The sequence below is a fragment of the Dendropsophus ebraccatus genome, chromosome 12, assembly GCF_027789765.1.
Source record: "Dendropsophus ebraccatus isolate aDenEbr1 chromosome 12, aDenEbr1.pat, whole genome shotgun sequence".
Taxonomy (NCBI): Eukaryota; Metazoa; Chordata; class Amphibia; order Anura; family Hylidae; genus Dendropsophus; species Dendropsophus ebraccatus.
The window spans coordinates 28,487,848-28,512,112 of NC_091465.1; the positions used below are offsets into that span (position 1 = coordinate 28,487,848).

At 43.4% G+C, this 24,265-nt stretch overlaps 1 protein-coding gene across 3 annotated transcripts in view; it reads left to right on the forward strand.

Moving 5' to 3' along the window:
- The first annotated feature begins 752 nt into the window (after positions 1-752).
- Positions 753-24,265, forward strand: part of PLCH2 (phospholipase C eta 2) — a 518,781-nt gene continuing 495,268 nt past the window's right edge. For all 3 annotated transcript variants that reach the window (XM_069948824.1, XM_069948825.1, XM_069948829.1), the window contains exon 1: positions 753-885. The gene's annotated coding sequence lies outside the window, so the exon portion shown is untranslated. The remainder of the gene's footprint in view (positions 886-24,265) is intronic.

Here is a 24,265-nt window from a genome sequence, read left to right on the forward strand (position 1 = left end):
CTTTATGGTGCGTTCACACCTACAGGATCTGCAGCTGATTTTCTGCAGCAGATTTCAGTTAAATAACTGAACACAGCATCAGATTTGATGCTGTGTTCAGTTATTTAACTGAAATCTGCTGCAGAAAATCAGCTGCAGATCCTGTAGGTGTGAACGCACCCTTAATGTACCTGTCACCTACACTCATATTCTATAGTTCACCTCCTATAGCTATAGAGACCTGATAGTGTATCAGAGAGCTGCACGTTGGTACATGAGGCAATATGGTTTGATCAAATTACAGTATATACTAACTTCTGATGTTGGTTTTTAAATGTAGCTGAACAAGCTTTCGTGTCAACCATGGGTGCGATGTGCAGCCATTCCTGTCTTTTTGGCTTGTTCACCTCCTATAGACCTATCATCTCAGTCATGTCCACCTTTACTTTCCACAATACCTACAAAGGCGCTGGCGCTACGACCATAAAGATAACTCCACGTAAACATTAACTAAAACAACCGCTGGGCTCAGTATTTTTTCTTTAAGTCAAACTTTTCCTCCTCAATCTCAGAAGAAAAGAAGTGAAATATTAGAATTTAAATATATTTCAGCAGCTTCTAACCTGAAGAACAGGTTTCCAATCTGGATGGAAAAAAAAAAAAAAAAAAGGGCTTGCTTACAAGAGATTGGAACTCCCTCTTTATTCCAGATTCTCCTCCTCCTTTGAACTTGCTGTTGCCCTGGAGCTCACTTGTTTGAATAGGGACTGAAATCCTGAGCTGAGATCATTGTGGGTTGGGAAGCTCGAAAGAAACTTTGTTTTCCTTCAGCGTCTTACTGGGGATATATCAAGTTTGGGATTTATATATCGAGAAAGACGGAACTTTTGGACAAGAAGACTAAAGGTTGGTTCTTCTTTTTTCTGCCTACGTAAGTCATCATTGTTCCTTTGCATTGAGCTATGGACGTCTCCATACTATTCTATTGCAATAGGTCCCTGTAATAGGTGACAATCACGTTGTAGTGTGGCACCATGGCAGGGTGTGTGGTGCACCTTTAGAGGTGCGGAGGAGATTTATTTCCTATTATTTGCAGATGTTCAGATATAAAAGTTACGTCTTGTTTGTAACAGTAACAGAGTGCCGGGAAAGCTATCTCCACTTGTCATTGGCTGTGAGATCAGCATGTTCACAGAGACAGGCTTACACATGACTTATTGTTAGGTGGCGGAGACATGTACAAAGGTGGCCATAGATGGAATAATTCTTCTCACTCTCAGGGGCGTTACTAGAATTCATAGGGCCCTGTAGGTAAATGAGATGGGAACCCACCACCTGATGATAGGAAAAGGAAGCGGCGGCATAAGTAACGATAATTCAGTGTATGAATAATAGTATGATATATCAAAGAGTATACATAGCAAAAGCTACCGGCAGCACAAAGGTGTAACATATCAACATACTTGTATCTGACTAGACCAGGCGTAGCTTTAGCTTTGGCTGTCCAGGCATGATGGGAGTTGTAGTTTTGCAACAGCTGGAGAGCCAAGGTTCCCTACCACTGGACTAGGCCCTCTCAACCTCTGGACCGCATAGTTGTGGCTGTGGCTGCTACAGCAATTGTTATGTCAATGGCAATAATTAAATGGACGCTGTCGCTTTAAAAAAAAACTTTTGACATGTCCTAGATCGGTCAGGGTCTGATCACCCAGATTCCCAAACAATCAAAACTTTTGCTATTGCTAGTTAGAGCCGGGACTTCTGCTATGTATATATGATCAAGATGGACTCCTAATGTGAGTCTATGGGACAGTCTCATGAGTGGGCAGAGAAGCGCTCAGCTGCATACTTCTCCCCACTTATTCTAATGATTGGTGTCACCCTACAATTTTTAAGAGACAGGTATACTTTATTATGTCTATGGGGATAAGGTGACTGGTTGTGATCAAATATTTAGACTAACTGAGTAAAGAGTAAAATGATCAGATCATTGGATCAGTCAATAAAGGTCCATGCACACAGCTGGAGGGTGGAAGATTCCCCATCCCTGCTGTACAGGCTATCTTGCATGCAAGATGCAGAAAAAATGCAAACAAAGATCCCTATTTACTTAAAGGGGTTATCCAGCCAAAATCTTTTTCTTTCAAATCAACTGGTGTCAAAAAGTAATATAGATTTGTAATTTATTTCAATTTTAAAAAATCTCCTGTACTTATCAGCTGCTGTATGTCCTGCAGGAAATGTTTTATTTTCAGCCTGACACAGTGCTCTCTGCTGATATCTCTGGTCGACACCAGAACTTTTCAGAAAAGTAGAGGGGATTCCCATAGAAAACCACTTCTGCTCTGGACAGTTCCTGTCTCGGACACAGATGTCAGCCGAGAGCACTGTGTCAGGATGAAAATATAACAACTCTTCTAGCAGGACATACAGCAGCTGATAAGTATGGGAAGTAAGACTTAAGATTTTTGATAGAAGTAAATTACAAATCTATATAACATTCTGACACCAGTTGATTTAAAAGAAAAAGATTTTCGCTGGATAACCCCTTTAAGTCAGCTGAACCTGTGGACTGGCCGACTGTCTAAAGTTGATGGGGACCTCCTAGCTGTCTTCTAATAGATGGTGGCCAGGGAGAGGAGAGTTCTGTACATTAGATTTCAACTCTCGAACATTTTTGCTGTCAGAGACATGGGCTGCTACCAGAGATGTCTGGCAGCAGCTTACCCCTTCAGTCTCTATTGAGAACACATTCGGCCGTGGTGAACGTTTATGTGTATAGGGCAATTGGGAGAGATAGCTGACCAACAGCTATTGAAGGTGTATGGTCCCCTTCTATAGTAGTTGTGGCTGTATCTACGTGAGTGTGAATAGTCTCGTGATGACAGACGTGATAAACCTGATGAAGGAATGTGTGAGCGCCATACAATGTACCATACAGCGGCCTGCTGACAGAGTTGTGTGCACGCTCCATAGTGTCTTATATAATATAGATTGTTTTCAGAGAGTCACTCTTACACTGCTCCATGGTATTTTTAGACAGTGACTCATTATATCTATCTGAATGGCACATTCCATGGCTATCCATAGAAATAGAAGGAAACGCTACAAGTAGATTGGGGGAAGACTAAGGGTCCTATTACATGGGCCGATGGGGGCCCGATAATAACTGTAAAGGACAGCCAATCACACGGCACGATTATCGTTTAACAAGGGCTGCAGGGACATCATTACCGATGTATGTGCAGCCCTTGCTTAACTTAATACATTACCTGTCCAGGCTGCAGGGCTCCTCTTGTGGTCTTCTTCTCCCCGGGTCTCGCGCGCTCCAGCTTCAGAGCGGCCTGTCTCAGCTGACAAGCCGCTCAGCCAATCACTGGCTGCAGCGGTCCCGGACAGTGATTGGCTGAGCGGCCTGTCAGCTGAGACAGGCCACTCTAAAGCTGGAGCGTGCGGGACCCAGGGAGAAGAAGACCACAAGAGGAGCCCTGCAGCCTGGATAGGTAATGTATATCGCCAGCCGCGCACTGCTATTATACGTAGCGATGCACGGTCAACCCTCGATAATTATAGGTACAAACCTATATCAACAATCAGCCAACGATCGTTGTCATCGTCTGATCGTTGTATTTATTACACAAAGCAATAATCGTCCAAATCGGGCTAATTTGGCCGATTATCATTCCGTGTAATAGTACCCTAAATCCCTTTTTATTCTTCATTATTTATATGTGAGTGCACCTATAAAGAAGAAAAAGAGATGAACTAACCCAAGTTCTTCTATGCTGTGGATAGTCAGGTTGTTAGTCTTGCAGTATGTGATCAGGTGGGGGGTGTCTGGCAGCAGCTCCTCCTGCTAGTGGTCGGGAATGACCAGAAAGGCTTTCATAGGTATTGTGTCTGAATCCAACACCTCTAAGAGAGTGCATTACCTACTGCAGGGATGGGGAACAGTCGGTCCTCCAGCTGTTCCAAAATTACAATTCCCATAGTGCCTGGACAGCCAAAGCTTTGGTTTCGGCTGTTCAAGCATGAGGGAAATTTTAGTTTTACAACTGGAGGGCCGAAGCAGGGCCATTTCTAGGTCATTTTGGCAACAGGGCCAATCAGACCCCCAACCCCCCCCTCCCCCCCTCACCACCACCACCAGTGATGGCTGCTATTGATCACTGCTGAGGGTTTGCTACCAGTGCCCAGTGGTGGATTCAATGTCCTGCAACTGCACATCACTCAGGGGCCCAAAGACTCCACCTCTTCCCGCTTAGACCAATGAGCTCAGTGCCCCCTTTGCATCCCCTTTATAGTAGTAGATTACCACCTCTGTAATTCCCTTTTAATAGATGGTCCCATGTGTAGCGGCTCCCCTCATCCACCAGCATCAACTCCCTCATCCTCCAGCATCACCTTCTTCATCCTCCAGTACCATCTCCCTCATCCTTCAGCATATCCCACTCATCCTTCAGCATAACCCTCCTCATCAACCATCATCATTCCCCTTATCCTCCAGCATCACCTTCCTCATCCTCCAGTATATCCCACTCATCCTCCAGCATCACCTTCCTCATCCTCCAGTATATCCCACTCATCCTCCAGCATCACCTTCCTCATCCTCCAGCATATCCCACTTATCCTCCAGCATCACCCTCCAGCATCACCCCCCTCATCCTCCAGCATCACCCCCCTCATCCTCCAGTATATCCCACTCATCCTCCAGCATCACCCTCCAGCATCACCCTCCTCATCCTCCAGCATCACCCCCCTCATCCTCCAGTATATCCCACTCATCCTCCAGCATCACCCTCCAGCATCACCCTCCTCATCAACCATCACCATTCCCCTTATCCTCCAGCATCACCCTCCTCATCCTCCAGCATCACCTCCCTCATCCTCCAGCATCACCCCCCAGCATCACCCCCTCATCCTCCAGTATATCCCACTTATCCTCCAGCATCACCTCCCTCATCCTCCAGTATATCCCACTCATCCTCCAGCATCACCTTCCTCATCCTCCAGTATATCCCACTCATCCTCCAGCATCACCTTCCTCATCCTCCAGCATATCCCACTCATCCTCCAGCATCACCTCCCTCATCCTCCAGCATATCCCACTCATCCTCCAGCATCACCTCCCTCATCCTCCAGCATATCCCACTCATCCTCCAGCATCACCTCCCTCATCCTCCAGCATCACCTCCCTCATCCTCCAGCATCACCCCCTCATCCTCCAGTATATCCCACTTATCCTCCAGCATCACCTTCCTCATCCTCCAGTATATCCCACTCATCCTCCAGCATCACCTTCCTCATCCTCCAGCATATCCCACTCATCCTCCAGCATCACCCCCCAGCATCACCCTCCTCATCAACCATCACCATTCCCCTTATAGACATTCCAGGACTGTACAGCTTTACACTATTATACACGGTGTCTTATTGTTCCATCTCTTTATTAGCCCTCACGTGTCACTGTGCCTTTGTGGAAAATATGGGGCATCTTTTTGTTTGTGTTCTTTTTTAAGAGGAATGAGAACTGATATTATAATATGATACATTATATCCATTGTACAGCTAGGCCGGCTTCCCAAGGTCATAAAACCTATGCAGACAGCTCCTGTATCATATATTCACATAGTGATCTAAGGTCTGAGCAGGGGGCTGGGTGTTACTTCCCTGCCAGATATATATATATATATATATATATATATATACTCTCTGACATAAAAGTAATGCACCCAGATAGAAATAGTTATGTCTTTGGCTATGTTCAGACTGTGTAAGAGAGCGGGCGTTCCGTGCCGGATGATCATTGCAGCCGTAGAGTTCTGATGCGGGCTCATCCGTGTGCACCCGCATCAGAACTCCCCAATGCACACTATGGAGCGAGTGTCCGGAGCCGCTCGCTTCATAGTGTGCACTGACAGGGTTTTCTGCGCCCGCTACTCACTGAATAGCGGCCGCATAAAACTGACATGTCAGTTTTCTACGCCACCATGAGAGATTCCGGCCGGAGTGTATACTATGTGTATACGCTCTGGCCGGGATTCCATAGAAGACAAGGCAACGTATCGTTTCGTAAAACTTTTACGAAAAGATACGTTGTGTGAACATAGCCTCAGGCACATATGTGTATGGTTACAGCTGTGATCGGATTAGATACCAGGTCTTGCCACAAGAGGGATTAAAAGTGCTCCAACTGCTACCCTATAAAAAGGCTCTCAGAAGCTACTTTTGGGTAGTGTACCTCTTGGTTAAGAAATCACTGACTCCTAGACATACCTCTATGATGCACTCAAAGACATTTTTCATAGTTGCTAGACTATGAGAGGGGGGAATCACTGGATTAAGAGAAGCAGAATGGTTGTGTCAGGACTGTGCGCTGGCGCTCCTCGGTTCGGGCTGTGCGGCCGAGAAGGCACTGAGTTGGTGCAGTTCCAGAACCCTGTCTGAACACAGGTTTATTTAAGATTTGTTCAACTCAACCCATCTTGCTTGTCTGCCTTGGCAGCTTGAGGGTTAACCCTGCTGCTGTGCAGGTGAGCAGTGTGGAGGTTAGGGAGCCGGTCAAATCAGCTGCTGGACTGAGTCCCTGATCCTCTATAAATAGTGTGTAAGCCCAGCAGACAGTGCTGGCTATTAGTGTTCTTTGCTAGGCTAGCTTGCTGTGACTTGTAGTACTCTGACCCTTGGCTTGTTTTCTGACTTCCCAGTTTCGCCGCCTGCCTTGACCGTATTGCCTGACCCTTGACCATCCAACTGCCTCCGTTTTTTATACCTTTGTTGCCCACCGTTACCAACCCGGACTGTTCGCTACGCTTTATTGTGTTTGTCTGTCTGTGTTCTGTGTTCCACTTTCACCATCGCAGGGACTGCCATCGTGGCTGTCCGCAGCCACCTAGGGCTGACTGAGGCAAGTAGGCAGGGACAGAGGGTAAGAACAGCCAGGGCTCACTGTCTGTCTATATCTGTCTGACTGCCCTTACCATACCTGGTGATAACATTGTTTCAATGAATGTCCCACCATCTAGGCCATTGTAATGAAGCTGTCAAGTGGTGTTGGGAGTGATGGTTATTCATGGGCATGTGGAGAGCTGCTGTTTTTTTATGTTTCTCCAAGCTGGCGGACAACTAACTGACAATCTAGGCTGACCACCAGGAATTTGCCCGGCACACCAGATTGTCAGTCCGGGCCTGGCTTGTACACATGGTGAAATATTGTAAGAAGCTGTATATTATTATGGCCGCTCCTTATTTGCAGATGGAGTGCTGATTTCTCACAGCCACACATGTATTATTTGGGTGGTTTCCTGTTACATTGTTACACGTCTTAATATCTGACACTCGATGACTAGACTTGTAACATTTTTCACGGTTTACTATTTCATGACTTCACATGTTTTTTGTTGTCAGTTGGTTTCTTAGTCGGTGACTACTTGTCTATTACTAAGGGCTTGTTCAGCATACTTTATGTATTTTTCCAACAGTCATACTAATGTAAATGTACAAATCTTAGTTTTTATGGAATTTATTCACACTTTATAGTCGACATGCAGGCATGCTGATATTTGGTACAGGTTACTGCACTCTAGTAACCAGCACCCGAGCCTAGGTTTTTATACCAGTGTAATCCCACAGCTAGAAACCTAAGAATCTACTCACTATAGACCATTGTGGAAAAGGTATATGACACAAGTGTGGGATTTTGACATATGGCAAATTTGTTTCAAGCCTGGAAAACCCCTTTAACACCAAACGGGCCAAACCAAAACATGTTCTTATCACTTTCATAGCCACAAACGGAAAACGGACATTGTTTGTACAGTGTGTGAACATAGCCATATTCTGTTCTGCACGTGTATTGCCAATTTTAATTGACTTTGGAGCCTTATATTTACAGCCGTAAATTACCTCAAGTACACAGCCGTATCTTGATGTTATTTTACTGTGTGTTAACATAGTCTAAGGCTATGCTCACAAATAGTATTTCTGTTAGACTTTCGGTCAGTCTTTTTTTCAACCAAAATCAGAAATGGAACTGACAATGCAAAATGATAATGGAAAGATTTGCACAGTTTCTGTGTTTCCAAGCCAATCCTGGTTTTGGTTGAAAAAGACTGACAGAAATATTGTGTGTGAACATAGCCTAAAACAGAAGAAAATAGCTTGTAGCGTGTTGTTCATATTTCACAATTGACTTTCAGCAGACATGAGACTCTAGTACCCCATCCCCCCACACCTCCACCTCAAAAAAGTGAACGTGTCACCAGAAAGAGCATTTTGTTCATATGTGTAAAACCATCCTTGTGGAGATCCATGCATTGCTGGTTGTTTAAATACTGAACAGCAAGATTTTCTCTATGTTGTTTAGGGGGTTAAAAATTATGGAAATGGAAATGCAAAGTATAAAAATGTTCTCATGTACAAACAACTATTTATACACAGGCTGCTACTTCCCTTATTATGGCCACATGCCACATGTCTGTTCTTCAGAGGGTCCATTTACACAGAAAGATTATCTGACAGATTATCTGCCAAAGATTTGAAGCCAAAGCCAGGAATGGATTTGAAAAGAGAAGAAATCTCAGGCGTTCCATTATGACCTGATCTCTGTTTATAGTCTGTTTTTGGCTTTGGCTTCAAATCTTTGACAGATAATCTTTCAGATAATCTTTCTGTGTAAAAGGATCCAGAGTCACTACCATAGCCAATCTGACCAGATAAACTGACTGCACAAAAGCAAGAAACAGAAAGAGCACCAATCTGGTAGAGTTACTGTCAGTGTCATAGCTAACCCCTTATGTACTGCAGTGTGTAAGTGACCCAGTGTTTACTTACATGCTGCAACACGAAAAAAGGGTTAACAAGCAGAAAACAGAGATCTCTGCTTCACTGCACTGATAACCTCTGACCTCTGTTCTCCAGCCTAGCTATGCCCCTGGTTACTGCCAATATATCATCAAGGAATCCACTGCACTGGTAAATGGACAAGAGGCACAAACATAAAAAAGAGCAAGGCTATGATTAAGAGCCAGTTTTTGGCGGATACATTTGTGACACTTGCTGGTGTCTGTATACACAACAACTAGTGTGCTGGTGATTCCTCAGCACCTGAGATGATCACCTACTAGGAGTATACAAGTCTACACAGGTCTACTGGGACAGAATATAGAAGGTATTCCGATGACACCGGTATATGTAGGTCATGCTCATACATCATACAGGTGTAATAATAGACAGGATTGTTTATCTTTCATTATCTTACACCAGTAAATCTTAATCTGAGTTTATTGCCAAATCCAAACCATCAATTAAATTGCCCATAAATCTAAGAAAATATTTCTTCCCTTAGATTTCTTTCTTTTTTTCATCATTTTGAAGCACATCTGTTGTGTCAGGTGAATTTTCAGGATAAGCTGTTGCATACTTTCTGGTCATTATATAACTTGTTTGTGGCATTTGTCACCATTTGTTCTCTTTTTTAGGCTTCATTACTAATATTCAAGGGGTCCTGCTCTTATATGTCTCTATACAAACACTAAGATAAAGTAATTGCTTGGAGGGCATTATAGGGCAGTAGGGACTAGTGTAAACTATGATTCAAGTCCTTGCATAAGATCTAATACTTAGGACCCTATTACATGGGACAATTATAGTGTGAAAAATTGTTACATCGTTCAAATTTAAGAGATAATCTTGCTGTGTGTATGCAGCCAACAAACCTAATGTTCGTGTGTCATTGATCACATCTTTTCAGCTGACCATAAATCATTGTTATTTGTTCACTAATCATCCGCTTTTCTTTTGCTGAGATCAGAAGTACTAAACAATCTTGGTAACAATCTTACCAATGATCGTCACTAACAACTATTGTTCTGTGTGTTATGGTGAATAATTTCAGGTCGTTCCCAAAAACGCTTGTTTGCGATCGTTAATCGTTAATCATCAAAAATGAAAAATTGTCTTGTCTGATAACAGAACCCTTGCAGTTAGCTTGTTTAATTTCTTTTCTGTCTCTCTGTTTCTCTTTGCTTCTGCTTTGTGAACTCCCCCCACCATCATCCTCTTCACCATTCCCTTCTCTTTAGACGTGAACGGGCAACATGTTATCTGATCTCTCAGTGAGCGGTTTTGTAAACAGAGGACAGAATCAAGCTTTTCTCGCAGATTTAATGAAACTAGTAGGGGGCTTGATAAGAGGGGGAAAAAAACCTTTAATAATTTATATTATTCTCTCTATTATCTCTAATAATTTATATTACAAAGTTTTCTATATTCTTTTGTGCTTGATTTTGTTGACCATTTAATATTTTTACCAACATATGATTAATACATTGCAATGCACTTGTAGCAAAAGCCATAGAAAAAATCATCTGTTTGCAATTAGGACATGTGATAATAACATTAAGGGGTTTCCCACTTAAAATCTCCAGAACGGCCCCCAGCTCCTTTGTTTTGAATATAGGCACAGGTAGGCATGTGCTTTACTCGCCTCTTTCTGGCGGCTCCATTCATTCTCTATAAAGCGTCCGGAGAGAGACGAGTACAGCAGCTCCATAGAGAATGAATAGAGCTGTGGGTCACATGCCGTACACGTGGCTGTATTCACAACAAACGATCTGGAGATTGCCGGGGGGTATGGAGTTTGGACCCCCGCAACCTCTTACTTGTCCCTCTTTAATAAACCTCTTTAATGCGTCTTTAATAAAAAAAAATGAGTGTATGCCTTTCTGGTTTCCTTTTGTATGCTTTAGTTTCTCTTGTTTCGGTCTTGAGGAACAAACATCCAGTAGCATTGGTATTCATAGTTTGACAATGATACCAACCAACACTTATTCCAAACATATGCTGAAGTGATTTTACACAGTGTATATATATATATATATATATATATATATATATATATATAGCTAAAGGCTTTTCTTTCGCCAATACTTAAAATAAAAACAGAATTGAGGAAAAGAATAAGGTTGGGTTTAAATCATATTTTTCCATTTTATTCAGATATCTCTTTTTTTATTTAAAAAAAGTTTTGTATGGAAACAATAGGGAGTTTTTTTTGACAGATCCATTGTATCAGTCTGCATCCATTTGACATGAATGCCCGATGGACCCCATAGACTTTAATGTGGGCCATCAGGATTTCATCATGGTATTTGCCGTTTTGCCGGCGTTTCTGCTATCTGTGATGGAATATGAGATGGAAGCACCCAATGGAGTCTCCAATACAGCTTAATTGCACGTTTATCAAGAAAAAACGGATGTCAAACAGATTGCAGCTAAATAAGATGCCTGTCCTGTCTGTTGCAATAGACGTATATTATCCAAAACATGCAAAAACACATTATAAATATATAAACACATAAGGGGAGATTTATCAAACATGGTGTAAAGTGAAACTGGCTCAGTTGCCCCTAGAAACCAATCAGATTCCACCTTTCATTTTCCAAAGAGTCTGTGAGGAATGAAAGGAGGAATCTGATTGGTTGCTAGGGGCAACTGAGCCAGTTTCACTTTACACCATGTTTGATAAATCTCCCCCATAATATATATATTCTGGATCATATGTTACAGTAAATCTGCAAAGGGCTTAATGTTTACCTGCAAATAGGGAAATAGGGAATACTAAAAGGATTTTGGAAAGTATAACCTAGCTGAAATGACAATGTTTAGGATCCGCTGTGTAGCGTGCGCCTGGGCAGAAGATAAATCATTGTTTCTTGTAAATTACAATTTCATTCTAAGGTTATAGTATTTTTGTGTCAGCCGATATGTTTTCAATTCTGTAATAACCTTTTAATTAGTTCTGTTCTGGATGCTTAACTTGTATATAATTAGTTTTATGGAAAGCTATTAAAAGTCATACAATGGGCCCTCAGTTCTGAAACTTTCTTCACAGTTTATAAGCTTCTACAGTAGTGGGGGGTGTCCCAAGACTTGGTGTAGGAACTGGCCTTGGAAGACGAGTTTACAGACAGAGCTGTCATTGAAATCGAGATAGATCGAGTAATAAATCATATAGACAGAGGTGTAACTGCAGAATAGAAGCTTCTGGATCCCCATGCGACCTGTGTAACTACAGTAGGTCCTCCACCTACCATGCAGCAGAGAGGCCTTTGAGTCCCCTTCGCGCACCAGGGTCTGATATTTATCAGGTATCAGGTGTTTGAGCAAGGGCTGCACAGACATCGCTAATGATGTCCATGCAGCCCTTGCTGTCCGATTATCAGGCCGTCCAATAGGTCCAGTAAACGATCACTGATCTAGCAGATCTAAGCTCATTTACTAAAATGATTGGGCCATAGTCGGCCCGTGCAATAGGAACCTTAGCCCCAGCATATAGGATTGTTTCCTGTAGTAGCTAGTAAAGTTTCACATGTCGTATGTCTCCTAAACAATATCATTACTTGTGCCAAACTAGAGCCGACAAGTAAAAGGGTGATGAGTAAGTTGCACATTTTATGTTACATAAGTTTAATATATAGTTTCATGCTTGGAGACACATAGCACTATGTATACATATACAGTGGGTGGATCTAGCAGATCGTCGCTCACTTACACCAAGTGATCAGGCGTGTAATACGACCCTAAGCCATGCAGTTCCCAATCCCCTGCTTTGTTCAGAGCAGGGACCCGTTCCCTCCATCCACTACTAATTCTTATATACAGTATATGCTATACTTACTGTACTAGAAGCCAGAAGCATAGCAAGTGTTAATAATCACTGCTCCATGACCACAGCGATTGGGCAGCCGGATACTGTATTGAAGAATATACAATACACGGGGGGAACGGAACCCTGCTCTCCATTCAGTTTAGAGCTCTGAAGTTCCCGAAAAAAACATTGGTGGCAGCAGAGGGGCCATGTCGCCCCTTACTGCTGCCAGTCACTGGAAGTGGATATGTATGGAAAAAAATTGCAAAGTAATATAACTTTATTAAAGCAATGTATTAAAAGCTACTTCTTTAAGGATTCATAGAACGTCTTTGATTGTATGAATCTGTAGACTACATTCTCAGCTTTCCACTATTGCCTCATTAATTTAAAGAGGTTATCCATGCTTAGAAAAACATGGCCACTTTCTTCAAGAGACAGCAACACTCTTGTCTCTTATCTAGTTTGAATGCAGGTTTAGAAGCTCCGTTCCATTGACGTGAATGGAGCTTAAAGTGACTGTACCACCAGGCCTGGGCTGAAGCACTGGAGGCAGGCCGACCCACCCTTAGTGGGAGGAAACCCCCGCCCCTCTATGATAGGGTTCCATTTATTCCAATGGAGTCACGTCATGGAGGGGCTGGAGTTTCTTCCCACTAAGGGTGGGTCAGCCTGCCTCCAGTGCTTCAGCCTGGGCCTGGTGGTACAGTCACTTTAATTGCAAACCACACCAGAACTGGAGACAAGAGTTCTGCTGTTTATGGAAGAAAGTGGCCATGTTTTTCGAAGCCTGTATAAAAGCTGTATTACACGTAGCAATAATTGTTCAACGATTTGATTGTTCACAAGTGATAACAGATTACTGTTATGAACGATCGTTTTTACGTTGTTATATGGTCCCTAATCGTTCCTCACGACGGCCCACACAACATGTTTTATCGGCAACGACTTATTACACGAACAAATATGCAAACAATCGTCGAACTACCAAAGATCATTTTTCAACTTGCTGAAAGACCAAAATGAACGATTTTTCATTCGTCGTTTCGCTGTTGGGTGTTATTACACGGACAGATAATTGTTCATCTTGATCGTTTTAGCGAATTTTTAAACGATAGTCGTTCCGTGTAATAGGGCCTTTACCCCTTTAAGAGATGAGTAGAGATAACTCATTACAGACTCTCACCGATAAATAATGTCACTATGATACATTAGAAGTTTCTAAAACTCATATGAAATAGTGTGATCACCAGTCTGTGTGTGACCCAGTATGCGCACAATCCCTTTAATGTGTATAACTCTGGCATTCCTTCTTTACTGTACATTGATACATGTGTGAATATTTTCCCTTGAAATAACTTTATTATTGTTAGAACTGTTCAATCTGTAACCCATGTAATCCGGGTGGTTCCTTGTAGTTGTACTTTAGGGTTGTCCTGTGTTCTGTATACTTTTTCCAATACCTGGATGATATACTGTACTTTTCTGCCAAAGAGTTAAAGGCAGACTATGGTCACATGACTACTTATCGGCAGGTAGTAAAACCTGAATACGAGTTAATGATTGAAGTGGAGAAGCTCTGAATGGAATCATGACTTGTGCAGACAAGGTCTCATTCCCTTTCAAATGTTCTTTTTAGCGGAAAAGAAATTATACGCCCTGAAGATAAGGAAACAATGTGACAATAACACAGAGAATCTGCAGCTAAAGAGCTCATAGTGAGGTGTTGTCAGCAGTCAGTCCTTAAAGGGGTACTTCGGCAAAAAAACTTTTTCTTTCAAGTCAACCGGTTTTATAAAGTTAAGGCCCTATTACACAAAATAATTATCGGCCGTACTCCGATATGGCCGATAATTGTCTTGTGTAATCAATGATCAGCTGACATGAACGATGTCGGCTGATCGTTGTCTGTCGCTTATCTTTCAACATGTTGAAAGGAAAAAGAACTAAGAAGCGATCTGCTGCTGTCGCCCTGTGGAACACGATGAGCAGCAGCAGACCGCCGCTATCTTCTATGGACTGCCCGGATGATCTAGCGATCACCCGGGCAGCCCCTCTGCAGCTCCTCGCAGCCCCCCTGCAGCTCTCCGTGGCCGCTTTGCTTGCCACCAACGGGTGTAATAAGGGCTTTATATAGATTTGCAATTTAATTCTATTTAAAAATGTTTAAGACCTCCAGTACTTATTAGCTGCTGTATGTCCCGCAGAAAGTGGTGGGTTCATTTCAGTCTGACACAGTGCTGCCACCCCTGTCCGAAACAGGAACTAAAGAGGTTTTCTATGGATATTTGCTGCTGCTCTGAACAGTTCCTATCTTGGTGGCAGCAGAGAGCACTTTGTCAAACTGGAAAGAATCGACCACTTCCTGCAGGACATACAGCAGCTGATAAGTACTGGAAGACTGGAAATTTTTAAATAGAAATAATTTACAAATCAATATAATTTTTGGAAACCGGTTGATTTGAAGGAAAAAAAAATGGCTGGAGTACCCTTTCAAAGGAGAACTCTTGCCAATATTTCTGTCCCATAGACTGTTACTAAATTACATAATGTAAAAAGAAGATATATATATGTTGGGATGTACACATCTGCCAGTAGGTGCGTGATGTGAACAGGTCCTTAGTTGGTCAGTCAGTATGCTATCAATTTCCAGTCTTGGAGAATAAATATAATATAGCTTCTGTACACTTCTGTAGTCGTTTAGTCGTTTTTTGTGGACGGCTGTCATTTAAGTAATGGCCGTTATTTTGAACCGACAGCTGTTATTGTATGAATAACGTCCGTTAAATAATGGTCCTATAAAGACGGAGGGTGAACATAGCCCACATCAAAATTCTGTAATATATTTAATCCTATGATTGTGAAAAGCTTGACGGATGGGAGATAGGGACATTAGGCGTAAGTTGTCATGACAGGATTACCAAGGAAAGGTTCCCGGTCCTCGTTTCCAAGTCTAGGTTATGGTCGGAGACGGTGAAGTGATGTCCATTCTATAGTTATAATATACATATATAACTTTGCTCAATGCTGTGCTGCCATCCCATAGGCTCCTGAGGTATATAGCTGCTGTCTACAGTATATATCTGGAAGGAATACACTGAATTGCACTGCTGTAACATCAAGTCACTGTCCAAATATTAATGTGCAAATGAAGACCAGGACAGGTAAGCAAATACCTGAGTGGTTGCCTTGGGCGCATCCGGAGGAGACAACAACCATGGAGTAGAAATTGGTTTGCATTGGACTGTCTAGTTCCGATAGGTTATGTTATATGAGCAGGTGCAGGTGTGGTGCTGGTTTTCCCTTTGGGGCAGGTTCACACATACCAGACTCGCAACGGTTTTCACGTTGTGAGTTCTGCTGCGATTACCGACACTGCCATTTTGTTTACATAGTCTGCAAGTATGTAAACTCCGCCCCCCTTAACTTGTGGCAGTCCGGTGAATACTTTACCCATCCGCACTCCGGCCTGCTGCTGCTCCCGGCATCCCGCTCAACCCCGGTCAGTTTTATAGTTGTGCGATTTCATTTAAGGGTTTTCCGATTTCCCCATAGGGGACAAGTATGAGATCACGGGGGGTCCGACCTCTGGGCCCCCAGAATAGAGACTTGGGCAGATGTGTGACCTGTGGCTCCATTCATTCCCTATAGCCAAGCACTGATCCGCAGCTCCTTTCAACACAAAGTAAGGGCACTAATCTAGAGATCCCTTGGGGGAAGCAGAGACTCCCACAATCTTAGGGCCCTATTACACGGAACGTTTTTAAAAATTAACGACTAACTATAAACGTTACTGCTGTCCTTGCAGCCCTTGCTTAAACATTATACATTACCTAACCAGGCTGCAGGGCTCCTCTTGCGGTCTTCTTCTCCCTGGGTCCCGCACACTCCAGCTTCAGAGCGGCCTGTCTCAGCTGACAGGCCGCTCAGCCAATCATTGCCCGCGGCGGTCCCGGCCTGTGATTGGCTGAGCAGCCTGTCAGCTCAGACAGGCCGCTCTGAAGCTGGAGCGTGCGGGACCCAGGGAGAAGAAGACCGCAAGAGGAACCCTGCAGCCTGGACAGGTAATGTAAATCGTCAGTCACCGGCCTCGCACTTCTATTACACATAACGATGCGCGGTCAGTGCCCGACAATTATAGGTTCAAACCTATATCAACAATCAGCCGATGATTGTTGTCATCGGCTGATGGTTGTATTTATTCCACGAGCGATAATCGGCCAAATCGGGCCAATTCGGCCGATTATCACTCCGTGAAATAGTCCCCTTATACAAGTAATAAGAAATCTGAAAACCCCTTTGGATTCTGGAGTGGAGTTCAGCCATCTATATCTCTCATTCAATTGCAATGAATGCAAATGAATAGCACTTGTGAACTTTGTGAAATGTATCTGATCCAATGAGCGCACTGCCGACACGTATATAAGGAACTTACGTTGTCTATTAAGGAGAAGGAGCTTATAATTGACTTACTGAACGGTAATTTATTTTACTTATATTTAACATTTTTTAATTTCAGGATTTAGTGGACCTTTTACTAGATAATTGTTTCCATTGTCTGGCTGAGATTAAGCATTAATGCTCCACGTCCCTTGGTCAGGCTACATTTATTTCAATGGTAATTATGGGCAAACAGTACTACTAATCTAATTCTAATAATTCTGATCCTGGAAACATAGATGTTAACTGCTTCTACAGTAAACTGATGCTCAGTAAACTGATGCTCACCCATAGGATTCGTAACCATTGCACAAAAGAAATTAAAAAAAAAAATAAATAAATAAATAATTATATATATATATATATATATATATATATATATATATATATATGTACAGTATATATATATATATATATATATATATATATATATATATATATATTATTTTATTATTTTATTATTTTATTTTTTTTCTCATTGTTTTCTGAGAAGGTTATTTATGTTTACCCCACCCCCACCCCAGTTGGAGCAATGTCGCTTTTAATCCATAGGCCTCCATTCTGCCCTGAAGCTCATTTGTTTCTGGAGCAAGCTCTGGCCATGTAGCTTGTAGCTTTCGGTTGGCTTCACTAACATCCATCCATGTACCCAGAAAATCTGTCAAAGTAGAATGTTACCTGTGTTGCCACAAGGTACAGAGTTGACTGGGAGAAGCAGCCTCCCCCCCCCCCCTTCACAAAACACATGCACGGTCCAGTAAGCTGAATGCACATGTGTATATAGGAAGATATCTGTCATCTGTCTAATAGGGATATAGCAGGGATGGGGAACCTTCTGCCCTTCAGCTGTTGCAAAACTACAATCCCTATCATGCCTGGGCAGCCAAAGCTTTTCAAAACATGGATACAGCCATAAGCTATGTTCACATGCTGTAAAACAGCGGCTGTTTTTTTTTTTTTTTTACATGGCCGCTGTTTGCAGTGTCCAACAACGGCCGCTGTTTAACATGTTTCTCCAGCTGATACTGCATTATCGGCCAGAGGAACATTATTTAAAGCCCGCTGTAAACTGCCTGCCGTATGGGTGTGTCTGGAAGTCATTTAACCATTGACTTCCATGCACACTACAGCCAACATGACAGCCACACGGTGTGTGAACTGTCAATTATTTGTAGCCATTGTTTCCAAACAGCCGGGCCACAAATGATGGACGTATCATTTATTTTCACTACCTTATTGAACAAGGCATGTTGTTCAATACGCTAATTTACAACAACGGTTGTTCTGGTTGTAAAAAAATACGTTGTGTGAACATAGCCATAGGCTGTATCCATGTTTTTAGGACACCCTGGGGCAGCATCCAACTTCTGCAGCCATAGGGAATCAAATATTGAACAGTTCGACAGGTCCACTCAACACTAGTGAAGAGGGGTCACCGGACCCCTGTACTACTAATATGTGAGGGTCCTAGAGATACAGTATATGTGCTGGATTGAAACATAAATGTTGCCCATAGCAACCAAAAAGGTTTTATTTTCCGGTTTTCTGAACAGTAGGAGCTGACTGGTTTCTATGAGCAGCTGCTCTACTTCTTCATAAATCTCCGTCCATGCCAAGAATGTGTTTTGTAGGGCTCCATGGCAATGTGGCACCGGTTATGAGTCATGGTAAAATTGCAGGATTTCTGCAGCTTCACGCTTCACCTTTCTGCAAGTGCCAACTTGGTCACATTTTTGTGATTGTCTAAGGCTTTTTACCATATAGACATCACAGCATTGTAATTCAGGGTTTTACCCCAAATGATGCTGTGTTACATGGCAGCCTAGACTTTTAAATATTGAGCTTGTAAATATCTTGCAGAAATTTCTGTGACTAAAAAACTATTTAGGAGGGATATCTGGTTATTCCTGCGCTTTAAGAGTCTTGAGACTAATCTACTCTGCTATAGCCCCCTAGTGTGCATGGGGCGCCAAGGAGGAAGGTATGTCTCTTACCTTCCTCCTTGGCGCCGTTCCCATCCAGTTAGTAGTTGAATCCATGGCCAGGAGCACCGTTAGGAGCACTGGCCGCCCCCATTGCGATGATCAGGCCCTGGAATGGTGCTGAGGAGGAAGGTTAGAGACATGCCTTCCTCCTCGGTGCCCCGGGTGCATTAGGGGGCAATCAGCGGGGTAGAATAGTCTAACCTGCTGATAGTTCCTCTTTAAAGGAGGAGGTAAAATATGATAATTGCACACCCTGCTGGAGCTGCGGGGGGCATGTCAGTAACAGATACTTACCTGTCCCGCTCCCCCGCCACTGCCGGATCCCAGGCCCCTACTCTGCGTGCTGTCATTGTGTTCAAAACGTCTGATGACTTGCCACTTTCTCCAGTCATTAAAACACCGTCAGCGGCAGAGAGTGGGCGGTCTGAGATCCGGCAGCTGCGGGGGGCTGGACAGGTAAGCAGTTCCAGCAGGATGCCTAGTTATCATATTATTCTGGACAACCCCTTTTAAAGGGCAATGCAAAAAACTATGTGTGAGTGGGGTAGTTTCTCCAACATGTGCATGTGTTTCTATAAGCCAGGTGAAAGGGAATTAACAAGTCACGTGACTATCCCATTATAAACACAGCTAGGAACATTTCTGGGTATCACCACAAACTACCCATAATGCTGGGGCTGTAAAAAAAAGGAAGAGAAAACAAACAAACAAACCATACAAACAATACTTACCTACCCCCAACCCCCCACAGCTCCCACTGCAGGTCATGTTGTAGCTTCTTCCAGCCCATCGTTATGCAGGTCAGAGCAGGACCTGTCTGCTCAGCCAATCACTGGCTGAGAATGGACACTGCTGTGGTCAGTGATTGGCTGGTCCTGCTCTTGTGGAAGCCATACGCTAGGCAGGAATACTGTCAGTATTATACAGTATATTGCACTATAAATAGCATTTACATTTACTGGCACCAGATACTGGCAACAATTTGTAGATGAATTTTATAGATATTATAATATTTTTGGATCTTTTTGTGCATTTATTGTTATAATCATTCAAAAACAAGTAACCATAACGGTAATTCTGCCATTGCAAATAGGTGCAAAACTCCTGGGCTTCTGTGTATATATAAAGCATCTTTAGCTTCATGCATTTACCATTAAGTGACCTCAGCACTTTGTTGTCGGTGACTTTTTTTGCGTCCTTGTTAGAACTGTTGCTGCCGGTTTTGTTTTCTCCTTGCTGGAGGGGATGGCAGTAATGGAGAGGAGCAGCAGCAATTATTATACTTGCAGAAAGTTCTCGGCAGCGCTTCACATTAAAGCGAAGACTGCTGACCGCTTTAAAATAATGTTATATCAATAGGTCCTTTGTCATTGCAGGACTCCTTTAGATGGTGGGCATTGGCCTACACACAGAACACAACACAGCCTTGTCCATCTGAATGCATTGCAACTTTCTTCATTCTTCTCTCCTTCAAACTTTTTACCTTATTGTCCACAAAATCATCTGTCGGCTATAAATGTTTTTTTTTTTAAGAAGCTTTACCAATATTATTGTGCCTATATCCCCTTTCCTAGTTATAGAAAATGAATTCACTTTGTTTTTAAAAGATTCATCCCTCATTTCAGACGCCATGTTTTTTCACCCTTTATTCTCTATCACAGTGGTGTCAAACTCGCCTCCCTCCAGCTGTTGTAAAACTACTATTCCCATCATGCCTGGTGCGGATGCTGTGTCAATACAGTGTTATTGACCATTGCCGTTATTTGCTCTTTTTTTTACATTGCGGGAACATAGCCTTAGGTACGTTGACACGTACTGTATTCAGAGCGGATTTCACGCTGCGAGTTACATAATTACATACATAGTTAATATGGTTGAAAAAAGACACATGTCCATCAAGTTCGCAGCAAAATCCGCTGCGGATACCTTCCCATTCACTTCAATGGGATGACATTCATGATAAGTCAAAGCCCTAATCCCCCACGGCCAGGGTACATACTGTATGTCGACTTTTCCGACATACCCAACTTCTTTCTCCTAACCTAAAGGGGTTATCCAGCGAAAATCTTTTTCTTTCAAATCAACTGGTGTCAGAAAGTTATATAGATTTGTAATTTACTTCTATTTAAAAATCTGAAGTCTTCCAGTATTTATCAGCTGCTGTATGTTCTGCAGGAAATATTGTTTTCTTTCCAGTCTGACACAGTGCTCTCTGCTGCCACCTCTGTCCGAGACAGGAACTAACCAGAGCAGTACCAAATCCCCAAAGAAAACCTTTCCTGTCTCGGACAGAGATGTTAACAGAGAGCACTGTGTCAGACTAAAAAGAAAACTACATTTCCTGTAGGACATACAGCAGCTGATATATATAGGAAGACTTCAGATTTTTAAATAGAAGTAACTTACAAATCTATATAACTTTCCGACACCAATTGATTTAAAAGCAAAAGATTTTCGCTGGACAACCCCTTTAAAGGGGATGTTGCTGGACTGCAGGAAGCAAGGCAAATATTAAAATGTAAGACCCCAATACAACTTCCTAAATGGGGTCTACTATTATTACCACAGCTTGGAGATAAATGATCGCAGGAGGTCAGACTCCAAGAACGTAACCTGATCTTGAAGATAGGTCCCTAAAGGCCAGAGAGGAAGAACAATATAGAAAATAAAATGCCCGGAGCTTCTCTTCTAACAATGGTGTAATACAAGGAATACTTATTTGTCAGGTTATACAAGGAGAATTTAAATTTTCTGCGGTAGAGTTTTATTATACAATATAGATGGATACCAAGGGTATCCATTCATAAAAAGGTTTTCTAGGTGAGAAACTAAATTTTCATATACACCCATTAGGAGATTCTGAATTAATAAAGGGAGGGGGATATCCTCTGTTTAGGCTGCCTATCTCTTAAACACATTGGAAAGCTCGGGCGTCATGACGTAGGACGCACGCATCTCGGCTCGCTCTCCTTCTCCCTCTCCCTTCTCCCGTCTCCCTCCGGCAAGGACCGCCTGCTGGCTTAATTATGGCCCCGGAACGATGCTTCTCCTTCCGATGTAGCCTTCTTACCTGGATCCGGTGAGGAGGCCTGGGATGTCCGGCGGGGCTCTTTTGGATCTGGAGCCCCGGGATGGTTGCTGGTCGTGGATGGAGCTGGTGGCGCGGAGCTCCCCTTTCCCTGGTGGTGGAGGTGTTGCGTTGGGGTCGGCGGGAGCTTCAGCGCTGCAGGCAAGATCTGGGACAGCCCCGGGGAGTCACGTGAGGACAGGCACCAATGAAAAGACGCTGACATCATGGGGACCTTCAGCCACTCGTGCATTGGAGACGCCGATTCGGTCTGCCAGTGGAGAGCTCTCTACGCAGTACGGACAAGGTCTGTTGAATCTTGATAGCCATGTTTGATGCTGGATGCTGCGGTGTGTGGGGGGGATTTGGGGACATGCTGCGAGGGGGCGGTGGACGCGGGGGGCCGCGCGGCTGTCATCATCTCCCTAGGGGGACGCTGGGATGCGGCGGGCTCCATGTGCTGCCTGCTGGCTGCCCTCGGGGTGTCCCCTGGGTCTCCCCTACGCGCTGCTCCCGGGCTCCCGAAATTTTTATTTATTTTTTTTTTTTTGAGGACCCACATTGAGATTATGGTCCCTTGATGGCCTTTTTTTTCTGTTCAGTAAAGATTTCAGCTATGACTCTAATGGTATAAGACAAAATGGAGGGCACTGTTAAATCAATCAGGGGGCTCATCTTTTTCCATCCTGAGCTAAAAGCTGCCCCCTTCCTTTTCATTAGGGAGAGGACGGAACACATCGATTTTTTGATCAGACAGCAGCAGAAAACTCCATTGGTTTTATAATTAGCCTGATCGCTACTTGCTCATCTGACCTGGCGTCCCCTTCCAGGTAATAACAATATGATCGCTGGACTTGGTTGGGTGATTGCTGAGCCTAACTATTTCTGCTCTAGGTTATAGCTATATTTTCATCCGCAGCACAAAGACGGGTTTGGGAGCAAGAGGCACAATGTCTTCCAGAGCTAACTCTAAAAAAGCTCTTTCTAACAAGGACAAGTCAGCTAAAATTGATGACTTTCTGAAGTCCCCTGTGAACTATGCTAAGGCGGTGTGTTCCCGTTCACCCTCCCCCCTATTGGGCCCTGCTGCAGATCGTAGTGTGTTACAGGAGGAGAAGGGAGAGTTGGAGCCTGATGGGACCAATAAAGACCCGGATAAAAAATTGGACATTATTCTTGCGGAGCTGATGAACTGTAGCAAATCCCTCACTGATCTCACTGCTAATGTCGGGTCTCTCTCCTCTGATGTTAGCTTAATCAGAGATGATCTGAATAAAATCAGAGAAAAAGTTATCTCGTTGGAGAAGTCTGTCCCTAAGCTTGAGACAGAGACAGTGGAACTAAAAAAGATTGTCAGTGAGCATGCAAAGCAGATTAAGGCTACGAATGAAAGAATAACTGATTTGGAGGATCGGTCCAGACGCTCCAATGTCAGGATTCTTGGTCTCCCAGAAGGTTCAGAATCAAATGATGCACTGAAATTCTGCCATGGTTGGCTGACTGATCTTTTTGGAAGAGAGGCTTTCTCTGATCTGTTCGGTCTTGAGAGGGCTCATAGAGTCCCGTTAAAACCTATGCCCCCGGGAGCTCCCCCGCGGGTACTGCTAATTAAAACTGTGTGCTCAAGCGACCGGGATGTTATATTAAGAATGGCTAGAAAAAGGGGCGATGTAATGTATAATGGTGTGAAAATCGCTTTTTTTCCAGATTTCTCAAAAGCGACTCAGACTAAGAGAATGTCCTTTAGGGACGTTAAAAGGCGATTGCACCAAGCTAATATCTCATTTTCCTTGTTATTTCCAGCTCGGTTGCGGGTGGTCTATAAGGATTCAGTATTGTTCTTCCCCTCTCCGGTAGAGGCCAGCAGGTGGCTTGAAGGGGAGGGCATAGTGTAATTTAATTCTTTTTGAGATAATGCAATCTGCTTCTTTTCCTTTTGGTTTTTTGGTTATGGAGTATGGGGGGAGTGGAGGGAGGGGGGAGCTAGCTGGGAGTGGAGACCGGTTGTAGAAGAGATTCCCAAGGGTTTGATGTTCCCGGGGAATCAGATAGGAGGGGGGATGGGTTGGTGTGGGGTGGACTGGGGGGTGGGTTGGGTGGTTGTCGGAGGGGGGGGGAGGAGGGGGGATTTTACAGCGGAGGCTG